The sequence below is a fragment of the Eriocheir sinensis genome, chromosome 39 (genome assembly GCF_024679095.1).
Source record: "Eriocheir sinensis breed Jianghai 21 chromosome 39, ASM2467909v1, whole genome shotgun sequence".
Taxonomy (NCBI): Eukaryota; Metazoa; Arthropoda; class Malacostraca; order Decapoda; family Varunidae; genus Eriocheir; species Eriocheir sinensis.
In genome coordinates this window covers 5,815,716-5,831,043 of record NC_066547.1, presented here as the reverse complement: position 1 = coordinate 5,831,043, position 15,328 = coordinate 5,815,716, and the positions used below count along the sequence as shown (strand labels likewise).

Sequence of the window (15,328 nt, the reverse complement as noted above, 5' to 3'; positions counted from 1 at the left end):
TCTCCCCTACTCCCCTCTAACAGTCATCCCTCTCCCCTCTCCCTCTCCCATCCTCCTCCTCTTGTGCTCTCCCAGTCTATTCCCCGCCCCCTTCCAACCTATCTCTCCTACCCCCTTTAACAACTATCCCTTCCATCCCCCATACCCCTCCCTAGCTCTCTCCCCGTCTATTCCCCGTCCCCCATCCCCCTAGTCTTCCTCCCATCGTCTCCCCACCAGCAACACCCACATACCACCACTCCCACCCATCCCACCCATTGCCTCCATCCTCTCTCTTTATCCACAAACAAAATCTTGACGTGGAGTGAATCACACGTCAATGGCCTTTCAGTAACTTGCCCCCACATTATACAAGCGACGAAAGGGACAAGACTTCTTAGCTAGCACGGGTATGAGGAAGCATTAGCCGAAGCAATATAAACTTTCTAAACTTTCACCTCAACAGCCATTCTTTCATCTCCTTAAACCGAAGAGCAATGCGAGAATGATAGATTTTACAACAGAAGCAATCAGTGGAGAGTTGTGACTTATGGCAGCACTCACCTTGTACGCTACACATGCCCCGAGTAACAAAGAACAAAGGAGCATTAGCTGGGACATGGAGACTCGTGGCGGGACTCGAACTGAATCCTGTTGAAACTTAATCTAACTCAATTTTTATTACAGTATCTTGAGTAGCTCGAGGGCACTAAAAAAGGAAGAGAAACGAGAAAGAAAAAAAGCCCGTTAAGAGTCATGCATGTCAATTTTCAGTAACCTTCTTAATTTTTGCTCTCAAAGTACAATAAAATATCTCCCCCAAAAAGATACGTACAGTCAATAAACTAAATAACAAATGAGTTCTTCTATTATTGTTTCCTTCTTTTATCATTTATTTCCTCCTGGCTACCCTAAAAAAAATAGTCATTAAGTGAGCGTACAGTGTAATCATAATCCCTCCAACGATCCACACAATTAATAAACTAAATAACATGAGTTCTTTCATAATTACTTCCTCCTCCCATCATTTATTTCCTTCTTCCTATCCTCAAAAAAATCATAAAGTGAGCGCAAAATGTAATAAAAAAAAAACATGCACACAATTGATAAACTAAACAACAAACGAGTTCTTCCATAATTATTTCCCCTGATGAGCACCTCTTGCACATCACGGGGGTCACAATTAATGGGTAATGACGTCCCTTGACCAACGAGACGCTCCGTTCGTCTGTTAAAATTATGACTGTCACGAAGGAAGCGCTTGTGATGGACGGCGGTAATATGAACAACGCCAGGCCCCGACGGTCCCCCAGTTAGCGGCGTAGGCCCAGCGGGAGGTCTTGGGGGAGAGCAGGACGAAGGGGAAGTCGAGGGGGAACAAACTTACATGACTCGGTACTGGCTGGCCATTTTGTTCTTGAGTTACTCCTCCAGGTCACGTTTATCATTATCTTCCTCTCTCTCTCTCCCTTCCTTTCTTCCCTCCCTCACTTTTTTCTCTCTCGCTCTCCCCCTCCAGGTAGGAAATTTCTGCTCACCTGGCGACGCTAATTACACGTCGCGGGCTACATGCAGGACGGCTTGTGTAACTATAATAATCTTTCGTCTGTAATTTATCCCGCTATTTGTCCATTTCCTTAAACGCCGGGTATCACTGAAGCTGCAGGAAATAAATAATGACAAACTCTAATTATTTAATGTAGTAATGTTTTGCAAAGGATAATAGAAAGGTTTGTGTGGGGGGGAGGGGGGATGGGAGGGTGGGTCTGCGTGTGCGTGCTTGTGTGAGTGTGTGTGGGGGTCGGGGGAGTTGCGTGTGCGTGTGTGCGTGCGTGTGTGTGCCTGCGCCGATTCAGGTTACGTTTCCATCCACGTGTATTTTTCCACCTCTGTGCCCGGCCATCTGTCAGTCCGTAAAGATAAACAAACCATGCGTCATCACGGCTGGGCGGAAGAGCGGCAAAATAAACACAGCAATTTGTAGCATAATGGACGAAAACATATATGCACTAAACCTGCATAGCATTCTCTTGACTCCTACACACACATGCAAATGGAGGTCAGGGGGGAGGAGGATGGGAAAGGGAGAGAAAGAGAGGAAGAGGAGAAAGGGAAGGAAGGGAATGTACGTGTCTGCGGTTATGCACTACTTCCCCCTTTCCTGTTCCCCTTTTCCCTTCCCCTTCATTCGTACTTCCTAAAAAAAGCAAACAAACATACCATGGGAGATTTATGTGGCGGCTGACGTGACAGGATGAGGCAGGTGGCGGCGGAGGGAGAAAGCTCAGGTGAGGGCCACGACGCAGGTGAGTGGCTGAGGACCTCCTGACGTACTGAAAAAAAATAAAGAATTATAGCAAGGAAAAAATAAAGAAAAGATTGAATAGTAAATACCAGACGGCACAGAGACAAAAAATTGCACCTAATACATTTCAGCTTATAGAGGAACCCCCCAAAAAGTTAACCCAGAAAGCTAAAATAGTAAAACAAACTAAAATGGAGGAGGAAGAAACTACAGAAAAAAGGAAGAAATATAGCAAGGAAAAAAATAAAGGAGAGATTGACGAGTAAATACCAAACGACAAACACAGGCAAAAAGAAAAGACTAATACATTCCACCATAAAAAGAAACAAAGAGAAAAACAGGACAATAAATAGAACTATAAAGAATTAAAAACAAACAAAAAGGGAGGCGCAGAAAAAAAAAGATAAAGTAAATACCAGTAGACAAACAGACAAAGAAAGGGCCCCTAATACATACCTACATAAAACGAAACCAAGAGAAAAAAACACAGGAATAAAACTGAAGCTAAAACATTAAAACAAGCTAAAAAGGAGAAAAGAAAAAATAACATGTGGCGAGCTAGTAAACTAATAGGTACCGGTTTCTCTCTCTCTCCCGGGCCAACCAACCTTCCTCGCCGAATCGTGACGAAGAGCCAAGGATTCGTCAAGATTCGCGCAGCTGATTTGACTCAGAACTCAAAACAAAATTCCCCTCACGCGCACTCCAGAATGAAAATCCACTCAATCCATTTTTCCATAGGGAGCAAGAGTGAGGCATAGATCATGATTTACGTTGTGAGTGGCCTGGAGGAAGAGGAGGAGGAGGAGGAGGAGGAGGAGGAGGAGGATGGGGAAGAAGAGGAAGGGGCTGGGGGGGCAACATGACGAGGACGATGATGACAATAAAGACGATGACGATGAAGACGAGGACGACGACAATGACGAATAGGAAATAACAGACTCGAGATGCCCTTGGTGGTGGTGGTGGTGGTGGTGGTGACGGTGAAAAAAAGGTGGGAGGGGAAAAGGCAAAGCAAGAAAAGAAAGAGGAAGAGGAGATGGATGAGGCGGAAGAGGGATAAAAAAGGAGGAGGAGGAGGAGAGGGGGGGGGGGGGGCAGAAAAAAGGAAGGATGGAAGAGGAAGAGCAGCGGCAGCACAGGAGGAGAGGAAATGGAAAAGAAAAAGACGGGAGGAAAAAGGAAGAGGGAGAAGAGGAAGGAGAGGAAAGGCAAAAGAGAATACATGAAGAAAACGAAAAAAGAGAGAGTGGGAGAAGAAAGGGAGAAAGAAAACACTGAATGAAGAAAGAAAGAAGACTGTCCCAGCGGCTAAAATGATAATGAAGACAGCCACTAACTTATGGACGAAGATAGCGATGCCTCAGTCTGCCAGGGCGATAACCCGGCATCTTTATCAAGCGGCGGATGATGAAGACGATAGTGAGCGAAACAAGACTCCGCTAAGAATGAACCGTTGTGACGGGGGCAACTTGTAAGGTGATGTTTCTATCGAGATAATGATGATGATGGTGATGATAACAATGTTGATGAGGACTGGAGTGTTAGACGGATGATGATGGCGGCAGCTTAGCGGAGACTTAGATGAGGGAGGAGGAGGGAAGTGATGGAGATGAGGAATGGGGGTATAGGTGTCTGAGGAGGAGGAGGAGGAAGAAGGGAGGAGAAGGAGGTAAGGTGTGAGGCTGTGTAGCTATGGGGGAAGATGCTGATGATGCTGATTAATGATGGGAGAGATCAGAAGGACAATGATAGGTGGCACGCAGTCATCACTATCTCCCTGACGACGGGAATAATTCACAGCCACCAGCGCTAAGGAAGACACCAAGGAGGAGTAGGAGGAGGAGGAGGAGGAGGAGAAGGAAGAAGGGGAGGAGAAGACAGCTTTAGCGTTTGTGTGGTCTGGAAATGACGTGGATTGACTTTCGCATGAATAAAAAAATAAAAAAAATAATAAAAGTTATAATATAAGAAGGAATATAATGTCTTGTTTCAGTGTCTTGTGTCAGTGTCAGTATGTGTCTGTGTCTGTGCCTGTCTCTGTGCCTGTGTCTGTGTCTATGCGTGTGTCTGTGCGTGTGTCTGTGCGTGTGTCTGTGCGTGTGTCTGTGCCTTGTGTTGTGTTGTGTCTTGTGTCTTATGGCTTGTGTTTTGTGTGGTGTTTTGTGCCAACGCACGCGTTTCTTCCCCGCGCGTTTTAGTCGCGCGCGTTTTTATCGCGTGTGTTTCTGCCGCGCGGGTTTCTACCCCGCGCGTTTCTGCCCCGCGCGTTTCTGCCTTGCGGGTTTCTGTCGCGCACGTTTTTATCGCGACCGTTTCTGCCGCGAGCGTTTCTGCCGCGAGCGTTTCTGTCGCGCGCGTTTCTGTCGCGCGCGTTTCTGTCGCACGCGTTTCTGTCGCGCGCGTTTTTCTCGCTCGCGTTTCTGCCCTGCGCGTTTCTGTCGCGCGCGTTTTTATCGCGAGCGTTTCTGCCGCGCGCGTTTCTGCCCCGCGCGTTTCTGTCACGCGTTTCTGTCGCGCGCGTTTCTGTCGCGCGCGTTTCTGTCGCGCGCGTTTTTGTCGCGCGCGTTTCTGTCGCGCGCGTTTCTGTCGCGCGCGTTTCTGTCGCGCGCGTTTCTGTCGCGCGCGTTTCTGTCGCGCGCGTTTCTGTCGCTCGCGTTTCTGTCGCGCTCGTGTGTGTGTGTGTGTGTGTGTGTGTGTGTGTGTGTGTGTGTGTGTGTGTGTGTGTGTGTGTGTGTGTGTGTGTGTGTGTGTGTGTGTGTGTGTGTGTGTCGTGTGTGTGTGTGTGTGTGTGTGTGTGTGTGTGTGTCGTGTGTGTGTGTGTGTGTGTGTGTGTGTGTGTCGTGTGTGTGTGTGTGTGTGTGTGTGTGTGTGTGTGTGTGTGTGTGTGTGTGTGTGTGTGTGTGTGTGTGTGTGTGTGTGTGTGTGTGTGTGTGTGTGTGTGTGTGTGTGTGTGTGTGTGTGTGTGTGTGTGTGTGTGTGTGTGTGTGTGTGTGTGTGTGTGTGTGTGTGTGTGTGTGTGTGTGTGTGTGTGTGTGTGTGTGTGTGTGTGTGTGTGTGTGTGTGTGTGTGTGTGTGTGTGTGTGTGTGTGTGTGTGTGTGTGTGTGTGTGTGTGTGTGTGTGTGTGTGTGTGTGTGTGTGTGTGTGTGTGTGTGTGTGTGTGTGTGTGTGTGTGTGTGTGTGTGTGTGTGTGTGTGTGTGTGTGTGTGTGTGTGTGTGTGTGTGCGTGTGTTTTGGAATCAAACTGAAGTGCGAATTGGCTTCTCATTCCTCATTATTGACACTACTCTTGCTTCGTGGATAATGGACGTATGGATTATGCAAAGCTGTCACGATGGAGACTTTAAATTTACTAAAGCTGAGACTGGCTGGCGGCCTTGGACTTAAAATACATTACTAAACGTCAATTGATTCTTCGTATAATATAAAAATCACCTTGCCATTTAATTCCACGTATCTCAAATTGGACTTCTTAATGTACGCTTTGATAAACTGCCTTAAACACGGACAAATTCGAACCAGACCTAAATTACACTTTGTTCTCTTCATATCCTTCACACACCAAGAACAGCTACTCAAGAGCCACAATCCCGGCCGATAAATCTTACGCGTTTGTGTAAATAAATAACAAGTGACTGTCGACTGATCCATTTCGGTGTCATTAGCGGGCGGAAGAAGCAAGCCGCGGGAAGGCAGCGAATACGTAAGAAGCAAGCGGTTTATGAATAATCCATTGAGGGCTGTTTGTGTAGCGTCAGAGGTGGTCGGTGGTGGGCGCCATGATGGAGCTCTCTGAGGGGTGCTCTGACGACACGATTTTTCTCCTGCTTGTGGTGAGGCTGCCAGCAACATGATAACTGCCGCTGCGTACGAGACTCGCTATGGCAGGGGACGGTGTATGTTTATATAGACACGTGTTTGTTCCCTTCTGTGGTATATGTCGGAAAAAGGGACTCTTCGTCGATGGTTAGGTATACAGAGATGTGAGATTCAGCGTTCATTCGTTCATGTATTTATTGTTTTATGTTGTATATGTCAGTTCCTGTGGATCGATCTGCAGCCCCGCCGCCGCTTTCCTCTCCTCTTCTCTCCTCTCCTCTCCTTTTCTCTCCACTCATGCACAACCGCCAGCAGCCTCTTTTGTCCGTTTCGTGATAAAATTTAACGTCGATTACCGAATGTGCGATATTCAACACTACGGCTTTCCCTCCTAAATGCCCCTTACAAATTCATCTATTCAGTTCTCAATATCAAAAATGCAGACACGAAAAAAAAAAAAAAAAATCACAAAAGCAACGAACTTTTTTTTCATCTTGTATTATATTTCGGTAAACCTACAAATAAACACAGGTTGCCATAATTTCCCTTCTCAAAACCCAAAGACGCACATCTATACATTTCACAATCCCACCAAAACCCCAAAGACAACCATCTCTGTAGTCCATAATAAGCAGTTTTAAAATCATACGAGAACCAAAAAGTTAAGGAAACGAATATAAAAATCATGGCAACCAATAATTTTTCCGTATGTGTATTTTGCTAAACCTACACACATACAAACACACACATACAGAAAAGAACCTCCCACACTTGGCCACGGAGGTCGATAATCATTTGTCATCGGCCTGAACTTTCTCACACATCCGGGCGTCTCACGAAGAGAGAGAGAGAGAGAGAGAGAGAGAGAGAGAGAGAGAGAGAGAGAGAGAGAGAGAGAGAGAGAGAGAGAGAGAGAGAGAGAGAGAGAGAGAGAGAGAGAGAGAGAGAGAGAGAGAGAGAGAGAGAGAGAGAGAGAGAGAGAGAGAGAGAGAGAGAGAGAGAGAGAGAGAGAGAGAGAGAGAGAGAGAGAGAGAGAGAGAGAGAGAGAGAGAGCGAAAGAAAGAAGGAAAGAAAGAAAGGAGGAACGAAAAAACGAAAGAAAAAAGAAAGGAAAAGAATGAAAAATAAAGAATGAGAAAATGAGAGAGAAATGTAGAGATGGAGGGGGGACGGGGGGGGGGGGGGCAGGGAGGGAAGTGAAGGGGAGATAAAGGAAGGGGAGGAGGAGGAAGAGGAGGAGGGGGAGGAGGAGGAGGAAGATGCTTCTCTCCAGCCCGGCGTGACAGGGGTTCGGGGAGTATTTTTTTTCTCTCCCTCTTTTTTTTTTTTCGAGAGGGTGAATAGTCGCGTCTATTCTACTGTGGAGGTCTTCATCGCTCAGGCTGTCAGGGTCTCTCCGGCCGCCTTGTTTACCAGCGGAGAGACAGCGTGAGAGGTCTTCATTTTCCACGCTAGAAAAATTTATTAGACGAGCGGCGAGTGAAGGATGCCACGAGCTCTGCGATGCGTGGAGAAAGAAAAACAAAACGGTAGTAGTGTTGTAAAAGGATGCGATTTTATATTCTTAGTATCATTAGTATTATCATTATTACTCCTCCTACTTTTCCTTCCTTTACTTTACTTCTTCTTCTTCTGCTTCTTCCTCTTCTTCCTCTTCTCCTTCTTCTACTTGATTATTATTTTATTTTTATTATTGTTGATTCAAATTCACACTCTTCCAAACTATGAGGATGCTATTAAACTGCTTAAATAGGTAAAATACTGCCTAAAAAAATGGCTGCATTAAAAAAGATTAGTTACGAGAACACTGATTTTGTGGTTATGGCTCCCTTATAGGCGGCGAATGTGATGGTAGTAATGATGCAGTTTGCTGTACTGACCAATAGTGATGATAATGATAGCAATGGTTATGGTGATGATGATGGGAATGGTGGTGGTGGTGGTGGTGGGAATGACGATGGTGGTGGTGGTAGGAATGACGTCCGTGTGGAGGAAGCAGCTACAAGTGGAGGTAAGGCCCATCTTGCAGGGGAGGCGGTGGAGGTAGCGGCAGGAGGGATGACAAATGAGGGACAGGTGGTGATAGGCTAGGCGGGAGGGGGCTGCATGGCTCCGCTGCATAACACATGACGTTGATGGCCGCTGCGCCTGGTTAACTCTCATAATAATGGGATAATTCTGATGATAATTGGCATGTGATAATTAAACCACAAGGCGCGGCGATGCAATTTGTGTCATGAGGAGATACTTTTTCGGGCGCAGTGCAGGACGTGAGGCGTGTCGAGTTACATTCACGGCTGCATCTAAGTAATGGGCGATAAACGAGTCGAGGCTTACGGGGAATTATATGGTATTTTCCCGCACAGATGATAGCAGCCTTTTAAATGTACATATGAATCTGAGGTGTCATACTTTACATATTTTGGTGCACAGGTGTGTCTTTTTTTTTTTTTTAACTTAAGTTCTGGCAGAAGTTAAACCAGGCCAGTAAGTAAAGCCAGTGTATCTTCAGGTAAATTGTAATACAGTGATTTATTACCGTGTCATTATTTTGCCTGCGTAATGGTCGTCTTTCTAAAAATAAGTTTGAAGAAATTACATACGTTCTTCATTTATTTTAGGAGACTTCTAACGCGGAAAATGTTGATCAAACGTCATATATACATACATACACACAAACGTTTGCATATTTCCTAAGTCACCATTATACAGAGACACCCACACACACAAAAAAGGAAACAGAAGAGAAAACAAACCCAGGCGAAGCAATACCCAGTGGAAGTAAAAAGACAGCTGACCCACCACGTCCACTCTTCCTTTCCCCGGCCACACCCGCGACTAATTAACGTGAGGTTTTGCACACGCCTCTTCTCCTCCTCCCCGCTGCTCCCACGAAATGAGGCGGACTTAATAGATGCTCAGACTCCCATCCACAAGGTAACGCCCTACACCTCCTCTTCCTCCTCCTTATCCTCTCCTCCTAATTCTCAGACTTCTCCTACTTCTCATCATCAATAAATTCCTACTAATTCTTCTTCTACGACTCCATAATCTTTAGTACTTCCTTAACCTTTTCTCTCTCCTCTCAGATTATTTTATGTTACGTCTTCGTGTACCCTGTCTTCTCTCTCTCATAGGAACAAAAAGACAAACATCCTATCCATATTCTCAACGGGACAACACCCTATTCTACTCCCTCTACAGATATAGTGGTGATGGTAGTGATGATGGTGGTGATGGTGAGGGGGAGTGGTAAGGGTGGCCAGAAAAGGGGTAGCGATTGTGGCTCGTAATTACCAATGACCATTCACGAAGATGTAAATGTTTTGAGTGTTAAGATTACTGAAGTAGGAAATGTTGGGATGGATTTGTATTAGCTTTATGGGGATTTAAGTGATTTATGAGACAAGGCTGTGTGTATTTCATGAGAGAGAAAGAGAGAGGAGAGGATAGGACAGGGAGGGGGGAGATGAAATATGGAAGATGAAAGGAGATGTGAGGAGAAGAAAAGAAAATCCGCAGAGTGAGAAGCAGGTAAAGTGAAGTTGTCTACATTAAAACATCACTGAAAAGGTAAAAAAAAAAGGAAAAAAGAAGAGAAAGAAAAATGGGTGAGTGGGTCACGGAATGTAAAGAAGTGGGGTAGAGCATAACGGAGTGGATGAGAAAGAGAGAGAGAGGAAGACTTGAAAAAGGTGTATGTATATAAGAGAGAGGATAAAGAGAAAGAGATAGAGAGTAGAGGTAAGTTGTAGGCGTAAGGGGGTTGGTCGAGATGGAAGGAGTGAGTGAAGGGGGAAGTGAAGGGGGAGTGGAGGAGGAAATGAAGGGGATTGGTCGAAAGGGAAGGGGTGAAGGTGAAGTGAAGGGGTTAGTCGAGAGGGAGCGAGTGAAAGGGGAAGTAAGAGGGGAAATGAAGGGGAAGTGAAGGGGCAGGAAGACCTCGAACCCTCAATCCATCATGAGGAAGCGGGTCCCTGAGGAGTCTGTAAAAGGGCGTCTTTGGCTCACATCTGCCCAGGAGCCTCCCTCGAGGGGCTGGTGGAGAGAGAGAGAGAGAGAGAGAGAGAGAGAGAGAGAGAGAGAGAGAGAGAGAGAGAGAGAGAGAGAGAGAGAGAGAGAGAGAGAGAGAGAGAGAGAGAGAGAGAGAGAGAGAGAGAGAGAGAGAGAGAGAGAGAGAGAGAGAGAGAGAGAGAGAGAGAGAGAGAGAGAGAGAGAAAAATAGACAGACAGACAGGCATACAGACACAGACAAACAGACAGAGACAGCAGACACCCATAAAAAACAAAATCCGCCGAGGAAAAACAAAACAAAAAGGTCAAAATACCCAAAGACAATAAGAAAACACATCAAACCTTAAAAAAAACTATACACAAACCTTAAATATCATGACCACAAACCGAGTATCAACCCATTATAAAACACTAACAACCAATTCAACCCACCCTCGACTCGTTCTCTTTCTCACTCTCTCTTCGCGGGTCGGATCTCAGCGGCCTCGAGTTCCTCAGCGGCACAGGAGCTTCGGAGCGATAATCTAGAGAAGTAAATTGCCGGGAACAATGGGAACCCGGCATCTAGGGGGAGAGTGGACCCCCTACGAGGCGCCGGGGTTACCGAGGTGACAGTGCATTAATCAGAGGAGGAGGAGCAGGAGGAGGAGGAGGAGGAGAAGGTGGTGGTGGTGGGGGAGGTGGGTCTCTCTCTTCCTCTCTCTCTCTCTGTCTGCCACACTCATCCCGAACACGCCCATACCTCCCCCCCTTTATCTCTCTCTCTCTCTTTTTTTCTCTCTCTCTCTCTCTCTCTCTCTCTCTCTCTCTCTCTCTCTCTCTCTCTCTCTAAACATCTAATTGTTCATAAAAAACACTTTACACAACTTTTCTTCAACCCAATTTATCTTACTTTCCCTTTGTCATCTGTGCCAAGTTTATTTTCTTCTTCCTGATCAACGTTCCTAATTCTTTCTTCCACTATATCTTTTCCGACCACCATTACTTTCCTCCACATCCTATTTATACCTTTCTCTTCTTTTCCCTGCATATCTCTCTATTCCTTCCTTCCTCCTCCCCTTCCCATTTATACCTCCCTCGAAATCTCCCTTATCCTATGCCCGAACCTCTCGTAGTCACCCTCCCATTCTCTTCTGCCCCCTCGAGTCCTCTTCTATCTCTTCTTTCTCCTTTAAGTCCTATAGTCCCCCACTTCTTACTCGCCTGCCCAGCCTCCAAGCCACCGTCATTCATTAGCCTCAAGAAAATGCTATCTGTGGCCTGCTCATATAATTGGTTGTTATCAAGGTAATGGAGAATAAATCAGGGGTGTGTGTGCCAGGTGTCCAGAGGGGGGGGGGGGGAAGGCGTGAGGCTGCTCCACTTCTCTCCTTCTAATGGTCTGGCCCCTTATCGTCACCTTTGTTTTCTGTGGTTTTAAGTTGATCGTTAAAACCATTAGCGTTTACCGAGCCTTTGTCGCTGTTACAATATACATTTTTTTTTATCTTAATCGGCTTTTTTTTTTATATATGTAGCCCCAAAACTGAAAATTATGTGAATAGGGGATAATGCTTGAAATAATGTGCAAACCATGACCGAGTATGTCAATCGAGAGGTTAGGATGTTGCGTGTGTAGAAACTTCAGCTACGTCAAACACCCTTCGCTTGCTAAGGGAGCCCTGGCCTAATGTTTCGTAATTTAATATGAAAATCTGAACAAATTTGAGGATATGCAAACATTTACTAAATCAATCTATATTAACACGCTAATACACAAATTTAACATTAACATCTTATCAGAAGAAACTACAAAGCTGGAACGTCGCCAAAGAGGAAGAAGAACAAAAAAGAGCCTGGCCTGGAAGGGAAGCCTACGTGTCGTGGGTGGCGGCAGCTGGCGGGCCGCTCGCTGCTCCACAAGACGCGCCTCGGGCAGTGTTTTCTTTTTTGTTTCTTTACCAAGTACAAAACAGAGGCCACTCTCGGCGCGAGGCCTGGGAGTGTACCCTGTGTGCCGTGGACACATTCCGGGGCCACTGGAGGGTGTAGAGGTGTGTGTAATGGTAAATACAAGTCATTGCCAGCGTAATACCAGGGTACATCTTGGGGGCGGCATTTAAGCGCAGGATGTGGGGGACGCGGTTATAAGCTAATTACAACCTGAACGGCACTGGGGGACCCGCGCAGGTGAGTGGGTGTACCTGCCCCCTCACCGCCTCGCTACTGCCGGCTGGGTTTTTACATATTGCTTATACACTCTTTAAGGTGTACGTGTGTATAGTCTGAGCCACGGTTCGTGCGCCGGTTCAAGGTCTGGTAATGACTCCACAGTACTACCCTCCACCACCTCATTACTCATGTGCCTACACCGAATCTTCTTTAAACATATAACTTATGATTGTGTTTTTGTTAAGGGAGACGGAGGTAAAATAAACAGGATAAAACACGCAAAACGCCAAATAAACTACATATCATTATAGTGAACAAATAAAAGTGGCAGAAATACGGTCATTCACTTTTACTTGATTTAATTGCTTCTCGATTTCGAAATTCTCAAACACGGAGAACACAGAGTAATTTATCGGAATATTCGCACTGTATTCCACGTGAGAGAACGGTCCTCGTCAACCATTCTTGCTTCTGACACACGACACATCAACCCACCCTCCCGCCCTCTCTCCCTCCTGCACTATAGACTGACCCTCGCTCTGTATCTAATATCCGGCGGCTCCCTTGTCTCCGGGTCTTAATATCTACATTCCCAGTCTAATTCCTGCCGTTCCTACTCCCGTCCCGGCATTAATTCCTCCTACCGGTGTGTCCCTCCGCTCCCTGTGTCCAGCCGCCTGTGTCCCTCTTTATGTTCGAGCCTCAGAGTCCATTAATTGCATCGGGGACGGCGTGTGAGGGTCTTGCATGGTTGGACAGCAATATCGCAGCTCGAGACTCCTAAAACGATGGCTCCGTTCGTGTCCAGCACTCGGCGACGCGGCGGACGACGGGCGGATGCTGAGGCGAGAGATGAAGGGAAGGGAGCGATGATTTCTGGGGCAGAGCAGCGGATTGATAAAGTGGTTACGAAGGGTAGACAAATGCATGTAAGGAAGCAGACTAATGTGTAATGGCGGGATACAATGGCACAGAAAAGATCTTATTCTCTGTCTCTCTCTCTCTCCTCTCCTCTCTTGTTTTTGTTTTTCTCTCCTCACTCGCATCATCCCTTGCTCCCCCTCTTACCATTCTCCCTCTCTCTTTCTCTCTCGCTTCTCTTTCTTCCCCTCCGCTCTTCCAGTAGTGAATAAAGATAAATAAACAAATACGTAAATAAGCAGTTGTGGTATTAGGTGCGTACAGAGACACCTTATACACCTTACAAAAATGAAAAAAAAGCCAAGCTATTTTACTTCGCATCGCCATTTTCCTTTTTTTCCCAGACCAGGCAAGGCGGACATATTTTCCTTGTCTGCTTTAGCCTATAAGTCACGGCGATGGGGCTTGTGTGTTGTGGTGATGAGATGGGTGATGAGGGGAGAGGGAAGGGGGGAGGGGAGGAGTGAGGGGAAGGGAGGGGTGTCAGAAGGGGGAGATGAGAGGAAATGAGAGGGTTGAGGGGAGGAGGAATAAAGGGAAGGGGTGACGGAAGGGGAGGAAAGACAAGTAGTAAAAGGGGAGAGGGGAAAAGGGAGGGGAAGAGTAAGGGGAGGGGAGTGGTAACAGAAGGGGGAGATGAGAGGAAACGAGAGGGTTGAGGGGAGGAGGAATAAAGGGAAGGGGTGACGGAGGGGGAGGAAAGAACGGAGGGGGAGGAAAGACAAGTAGCAGAAGGGGAGAGGGGAGGGGAGGGAAGGGGTTGAGGGGAGGAATTAGGGGAAACTTGCATAACGCTGTAATGGTGCAGGGAATTACGTAACGACTATAAGATACGCCTGAACTAACAGAGCTCAACAGCCGTCATATGAGCTTTAAAAATTGCCGTATTTAAAGAAATGATACTAAAATGGGGTACTATACGTCACGCACTATTTAGAAAAGCACACGGAAAAGGAAATAGCAGGTAAAAAGGGAGTTTAATATGTTATGAATCGAAAAAAATATGAGTGCTTGCAAACTATAAACTGTTCTTGATATCAGTAGTGGTGGTGGTGGTTGTGGTGTATTTCTGTGGACAAGGGGTTGGTGATGGTGAAGATGGTGGAGTTGATGGTGGTGGGCTGTTATGTTGCTCTGAAGACATTTAAACTTCTCTCCTGACACGTCCATATACCGTCAGTGAATATGATAGTTATATGGACGTGTCAGGAGAGAAGTTTAAATGTCTTCAGAGCAACATAACAGCCCACCACCTCAAGAACACCAGCACCATCAGAAAAGTAAAAGCCACCATTAAGTCGAAACAGGAGAAAGAAAATTATCCCTTTCTTTCCCACAAATAAAATTACCACCAATATCGTTGTACTACTACTACTACTATTACCACAACTAATACTACAACTATCACAACAACTACTTCTGCTGCTACTTTTATCACTACCACCAACACTACCACTGCTGCTACTACTACTACTACAACTACTACTATTACTACCACCACCACTGCTCCTGGAAGGCCTGGTCGGCTTGATGGCTGCCTCGGCGTTAATATGTTCATCAGGCGAGCCACCAGCTGCCGAGGACCGGAATGAGAGCCTCTACATCATCGCACACTCATATAGACCAACCACTCAGCCTCCTCGACGGTGGCTGGGGGGCTGAGAGGGACTAGCGGAGGCAAAGGGAGAAAAGAGCCCACGGGTTTTTTATTACCAAACTTGAGAGAGAAAGGCGATTTATATGCAGTTAAGTTGACCTGTGAATTGTGCGATTGATTTTTAGGTCCGATTAACTCAGAGAAAAAAAGTTGTATACGTTGTTAAAATAAGTGAAAAATCTGTAATGAAAGGAGAACATTGCCTGTAAAATGTCGGTAAGCTTATAACGAATTCCTTGTGGGATATAACGGGGTGCTGGATATCTAAAACGTGTTGTGCTTTACGCAGGAGTTCACTTTAAGCTTCGCAAACACGTCATCGAGCAAGCCTGTAATTTCCGCCTCAAATTAGCACCTGAGTGACCGTACCGTTTCCAGAAGCAACGCGTCCTGTCCGCCAGCCCTCTGCCGCCCACAACTGCAGGCGAGCACAACCACAAACCATTTACAACCACACGCTGCTTTGGATGGAGATAAAACG

General features: G+C 46.3%; 1 long non-coding RNA gene across 5 annotated transcripts in view; it reads right to left on the bottom strand.

The window, feature by feature from the left end:
- Positions 1-15,328, bottom strand: part of LOC127008918 (uncharacterized) — a 93,961-nt gene that overhangs the window by 40,594 nt on the left and 38,039 nt on the right. For all 5 annotated transcript variants that reach the window (XR_007761458.1, XR_007761456.1, XR_007761457.1 and 2 more), the window contains exon 3: positions 2,200-2,312. This is a non-coding gene — a long non-coding RNA (uncharacterized LOC127008918). The remainder of the gene's footprint in view (positions 1-2,199; positions 2,313-15,328) is intronic.